General features: G+C 38.1%; 1 long non-coding RNA gene across 1 annotated transcript; it reads left to right on the forward strand.

Moving 5' to 3' along the window:
• Window positions 1–284: 284 nt before the first annotated feature.
• On the forward strand, window positions 285–3,387 carry LOC121873719. The gene is made up of 2 exons (XR_006090297.1): window positions 285–601; window positions 2,744–3,387. It is a non-coding gene; the product is annotated as an uncharacterized LOC121873719 (long non-coding RNA).
• The last annotated feature ends 3,463 nt before the right edge of the window (window positions 3,388–6,850 follow it).

Here is a 6,850-nt window from a genome sequence, read left to right on the forward strand (position 1 = left end):
TTTAGATTTGTTTTATCTTAATTTTAGATATTAATTCTGTTAACGTGATTATTTTTTTTTTCGTAATTAATTGATATTTTAGTCATTATCATCACTAACACCGTTATCACTTCAGTAACCAAATTTGAAATGGCATTGTTTTATAGAAAAAGACGATTTGTATTTTTAATTTGGTTAACATGTTTAGATAGAGTTATAAATGAAAATTGTGCTATCTTGTGGTTTCCTGTAAAACAGATAATCTGGCAGTTGTGCAGCATTGAAAAGCCCGGAGCACTATCGACGCCAGTTCAGTCAACGAGACAAAGAGCTCACACACTGCATTACTGTTAATAATAAATCATCGCACTCTACCACCTCCATTGCTGCAGCGGGAGAAGAGGCAGGAGACAACAGACCCACATATCTTACCTGAAGCATGAGACGCCTGGTGGTTATAGTGGCTGTATTATTGGTGATGGCTCGGCTGGGTGAAAATCGCCGCTTGGAGCAGTCAGCCGTAGACGTCCACAACCACGACTACATGGAAGATAGTTTAACAGTCAATGACAACTTGTTTTCACGACTCTTGAGGAATGGCATATCCTACATGCCAGTGAAGGTATGTTTGTACTCCTGAACGGCTTGTTTATTTACAGTATATATATATTTTCGGTTTAAGTAATGCAATTTTAATATTGTTCATAGCATACATTTAATTAAACTACCATGTATAAATTATGAGGGAAGAGTGAGTGATTTTCGATTTAGTGATGATAGAAAGACACATAGAAAGTTATAAATGTACATAGGAAGCGAGGTATGAAAAAGTGAAAGAGGGAAGGGTGATGTGGTGATGAAGAGTGATGCGTGTGGTTGAGGTTACTTGAATATTAAGATGGTTATAAGTCTCTTGTACACATCAGGTAATAATTCTTTCTTTCTTTTTTACATTCTTCGTTTAATATCATTTATGGTTATACCTTCACTGTTTCTATATATTTATTTACTTTTGCTCACTCTTAGTATGAACATAAGTAAAGGTGAGAGGATAGAACGTGTTCTCTTTTGCTGTATCAGTACAATATATAATAAATGATCTAGACTATCGGGGTTAAACGTGGTCTGATTTTTAAGGGTTAATAAATTATCTGTTCACGCTGAGTATGAAATAAACTTTTTTTTTTAACAAATTTATTGACAAAACTTGGAGTACAGTTTGCCTATTCTGAGTAATTCAGTCAGGTCTTGACACTGAGGGTGGTATCACTGTTCACTGCCATGCAGGACAGGGGTTCGTACACAAAGAAATGCATCATATTCATTAACAGTATATATAGGTCAGAGTCATGTGGGTGATGTCACTGTTCACTGCCATGCAAGACAGTGATTCATATACATTGGACGTCATATTCTAATAGAAGATTAATCAGTGTGGGATAAACAGCAAGACTGTCCTCAAGCACCCCTATTCAATGTAGTAATTACAAAGTTCATGATACAATAAGTCAGGTGGGCTGAAGTCTTTGACAGTGTTTCATTCAATAATAAAGTGTTCAAGTGTATGCTTTAAACTTTAAAGGTTTATCACAAAGTTTACATGCTGAGTGTTCCGGTATGGGTACAGCGTTACTAACTTGTCAGATGTGTCTGTATCCTAGCCTAATTCTGGCCACGACTACATCACATTGTCTGGTTCTGTCCTTATGCTGGCCATACCGGTACCTCTCGTCACAAAATTTGTCATATTCACTAATGCTACAACTGTCAGGTCTCTCTGCATTTCTCGGTTCTTCTAGATCAGAGTTCATGATTCTGACTTGAATGTTTTTTAAGTACAGTACAGCATTGGACAGGCCAAGGTCACAGTCTACATTTTCGTCTTGCATGCCTCATTGGCCATGGGACGGAATTCACACAAATTCGATACGAGAGTTTGTTCTCATTGGCAGTTAGTTATCACGTAGAAACTGGTGGGCTGTTCATTCATTTCAAAGCATTTGAGAGCCACAGAATATCACCCCACCTCCATTTCCTTTAAGGTAGTCTGTAGCTAAGTAGATTCCAATTAGTTCAGTTTGTGTTGTGCTGGCCCAGTTGTTCAGCCTTTGCTTGTTTGACACTATCATCTCTTTTTCTTTATATATTACAATTGCACAGCCTGTTCCACCTGTGTTTGTCTGCACAGAACCACCATTAAAGCATAACATTCACTTGATTTAATACTCTCTATGTGTCTGTTAATAGTTTTTAGTGTGACACATCTCATCACATCGGTGTTTAACATTTGCTTATTAATCATATCTTATAATGAACTAAACTCACCCTTGTATTGGTAAAGTTATTGTGATGGAACAGTGTGGGTCAGTAGATTCAATTCACAATGCCAGGCTCAAATTTCTACATCAAAAAGCCAAGGTTACAGCTGAACATAGCAAAAAGGTATATGGCTCTATTTCAGTTACCTACTTTAATTTGTCATGAGAATTTCAAAAACACAATTCATCTGTTAATTTGTCTTTTTCTGTTTAACTTATTGCGGAATTTTATCATAATCATGTATCTAGTTTAATTTATTTATTTTTTTCAGGTATATAATCAAATTTTCTATGGATTGAGACTTAGCATCTTTGATATAAAAAACTAAACATTGTCATTAGTTTTCCAGGTTTAAATAACTAGGATACGTCATTTATATTTGCGTTTTAAGTAAATAACACTAATTTTACGTTATTTCTATCCTACCTTTTGTTTTGTGTTACAGTGTAACGAGTGTGAGGCGTTGAGAAACGGTCGGTGTTACGAAGTATCAGGCTGCCAAACTAGTCCTATTTCGTTCCTCAAGTTCCTCCAGAATTCACACGCTATTCTCGTGTGAATTCTGAAGAATGAAAGATCACTGCCTGTATGATGAGCGCCTGTCACACTCTTAAGTCAAATATGGAAAATGAACATTAAATTACTGATATTTATGTTGTGTTTAACTCAGTTGTGTGATTAACCCCATCTGTATTAATTAACTTAGTTGAATGATAACTAAGTCAAAGGTATGATTATTTAGTTTAGTTAAATGATAAATTAACTCTGCTGTAACATTAGTCAACTCAACTCTATGGCATATTAACTCACCTCTATGGGTATTTTACTGAATCGTTTGAGTAGATGAATCTATTATAATAACTCATTTCAGTGATCAGTTGACGAGGACTTAGATTACCATGATTAATTATATATCTGTTTGTAAAATATATTCACTGGTCTTTGTTTTGTATCTAATTAACTCACTTGTATGATCAGTTCCATAGTTGTGTCAAGATATTGTACAATAAGATCGGTTCACTAAGTTGTATTACCAAGTGCATAATTTGTTCGGGCACTTGTATTACTAAAATACATTGTACGATTTGCTTCACCTTGTTTTATTAATGCATTTATAACATCCAATTTTATTATAATTTCTCTCTCTCTCTCTCTCTCTCTCTCTCTCTCTCTCTCTCTGTGTGACTGGTACTGCACTCTGTAATCTTCACTTTTCCGATTGCAAAATTAGGAATCCATTCACAGGTAGGTGGACTAGCGACCCTTACTTCCGTAGCACAGGCGGTGCCACACCTAATGGGAAAAAATGAAATACAGTAAATATAATTTCCTCTCTGATATGATAAACCAAAGTGATATACAGGTTACATATATTCTTCTGATGTCGTAATATCTTGTTCAAACATATATTACAATTTTATTTAACACATTAAGTGAGCGATTATATAATACTTAAGTTACCCCCAAATATTCTCTTTGATGTAACTATGACAGAAGATGGATATAGGGTAACAGTACTATAATAATAAGATTGAGTTTTGCTGTGTACTGAACATAAGCCTGTGTGTTAAGACCTTTAATTGGTCAAATTGTGCAATTATAAAGTATCAAGATGAGGTAAATCCTGTTATGTTAGCCATTTACTAAGAAATTGTGGTGACAGAGCACGTTTTACTGTGGCTGGATAAGGTACACTTAAGACACAAAATACACTCGTCAACTACAACCATCCCACCACAGTGCTCCAAAATTACCTTATTTAACTTTCTTTATTAAGTTTATATCACTAGATAACGGATTTTACCCCAAATTTGTATTATAATTTGTATACATGGTCAAGGCTGGATTTCTTGTTAATATTTCCAATTCATTTTATCGCGTATTTCAGAGACATGGTCATAAGATACGAGTTCCACTTAAGTCTGTCTGCCACACCCACAATTTCTTACTTCATTCATTTTATCCATTAGTTCTGTTTAGTTATTTTATTCCATATAGTTAATTCATAACCACTGTCCTTTGGTAGCATTGAGAGGGTTAGGACACATGGGTTACTGTAATTCTGATATCAAGCTATGGGCAAGAATAAAGGTAGATACTGAGGGAAAATGATACCCCTAACATGCTCTAAAAATGGTTTATTAATACGAAATTAAGTTTGGTTAAAGGTGTCATTAATATACAACTACAGGGATCAACTCCTTGGCTTTACTCATCTTCAATTCCAATTAGACACACTAGCTTCTTACATCATTACTGGTTATACATTTAAAAGAACACACCACATGACAAGCTTACATATGGTACACTTGAGTACCAGCAATACACGGTACCTGGGATTCACAATTCTTACTCAGTCACAGGACTCTAGGAACATACCCACAATACTACTTTAACATTTTCCGGGTTGTAGCTTCTTTCTGCTATTTTTCTACATTCGCCAAGAACAAGTGGCGACTTTATACTCTTGCTGTTTCCACATACTCATACCCTGAGGAGATACATATATGGGCACTCGGATGAATAACACATCCACAGCACACTCTGCTTAAAAGTGGACTCAAAACAAACAACACTGGTACTGAGAGCTGGCCGTGTTGACTATGATGCGTGAGCTCATCGTGGATGGATAGTGAACGCAGGCTGGCTGGCGGCTTGGCGGGCTACTCTCGTTGTTCTGGGTCGATGGGGCCCAACCAGCCAACACCTCTGTGTAAGTGACACCACTCGGTCTCAGTGGTTCCATCCATCTCCACCACTAGGGTTGGATGTCGTCCTAACATACAACGACTACTCTTGACTTACAGGAATCTGTGAATAGGGCGACGGTGGATCTTAGTCTGAGACGAGAGTCACTGTCTCTCGTTTCAGCCGTGCTCCACCACCTCTGTGTAAACACTCACACAGATATTTCACACATAGTGAAAATCAGGCTACAAACTCATTTCAATTTTCTCATATGAACTTTTCAAACTATGCAATGACTGAGTTTTCAAAGACAAAATTAAATTGATTTCAAGTTGAGGATGGCAGTCCCTGGTGGGAGGAGTGTAAAGCAAGGAATATTAAGTTACACCCCGTTAGATGGTACAGATAAGGAGGCTGACACTTTCCTTCAGAATAATTAATTGCTTCAATAATTAACATCCTTATAACAGTTTTGCAATGAACATCAGGTTTTCTGATGTGCATAGGTGAAAAATAGGTAACTTCAGCATTCGTCAGCAACTCATAGCGTCTCTAGGGGCGACGTCAATGATATCTCATTCTCACAGTAGTCTCTACCCTGACTTATATTGACATTTCATTAATATTAAATACAATTGAAGCTTTCAAAATCAGTCACAGAGGGTTTTGAATGCTTCATCTGTAATCAGACATATGATACATATCTAAGTTGATGCAAAACAGCGGTGTTCTCTCTCACACTCAAATTTACTTTATGTATTGGTTGGTATCAGGAAGTTAGAGAAAATGAACGGCACATAAGCTAGAGAAAACGTGTTTTTTCTATGGGTAACGCACCAGTTACCCACATGTTTTGGGGGCGTGGAGCATAATAGGGATCGTCAGGTTTCAAACAGACCAGCCGTGCCACTGTGACCATGACACTGTACAGTACAGTACAGTTAGCGGTACAGTACAATTATAGTACAACATAGTAAAGTAAAGAGCACAGTTCATTACAGTAAACAGTACAGTACAGTAAACAGTACAGTACAGTAAACAGTAAGAGGCTGCTCCTGGGACGTACTAATGGTAAGGAGGCGTATCATATGTCATAACAGGACGAAGAAACTGCATTAATTGAAACTGAATGTGAAAAGGACCTAGGTGTGCATGTTGACAATGAGCTGAAGTTCTTGGGCCATTGTGAGAAGTAGGTGAATCAGGTAACTAAATTGTTAGGTCTTATAAGAAAGTCGTCCGTCCCTCGCAACGATCTTCAAGAATGAGGTACCTCCCCGTCTGGAGTACTGTTACCTCGTCTGGTCCCCGAGATATGCTAGGGACTGTCAGTTGATTGAAAATGTCCAAAGGAGGGCCACCAGGCTGGTGCCAGGCACTTCGGCACCTCTGCTACCCCGAAAAATAAGAGCGCCTGCAATTGCCTAGCTTTTACTACAGACGGGAAACGGGGGACCTAATTGGGGTGTATAAACATCTCAATGGGCACTACTCAGTTGCGTGTCCTTACTTGGAGCTGGAGGACGCTCGCCCAACAAGGGATCACAGACTCACAGCTCAATGTTTAAGAAGCTGCAAGTCCAGAAAACTGTGAGGGATAACTTTTTCGGAGTGAGAGTTGTGAACTCTTGGAATAATCTGTCAGCGAGTGTTGTGACGGCACCGAGTGTGAGCTCTTTCAAGACCAGACTTGACCAACACTGGAGCAGGTTTAGATACATTCAGGAGCCAGTACTTCCTAACAGTGCGTTATATATATAGAAAAGGAGTCACACTTCGAAGAGAGAGTAGCGGGCGTCGTGGGTGAGGGCGTACACGGGTCCGTTCTCCCAGTGCCGGGTTAAGACTTTCGTAGGCCTTAGGC

This window comes from Homarus americanus, unplaced genomic scaffold (genome assembly GCF_018991925.1).
Source record: "Homarus americanus isolate GMGI-L3 unplaced genomic scaffold, GMGI_Hamer_2.0 scaffold43895, whole genome shotgun sequence".
NCBI classification, from domain to species: Eukaryota; Metazoa; Arthropoda; class Malacostraca; order Decapoda; family Nephropidae; genus Homarus; species Homarus americanus.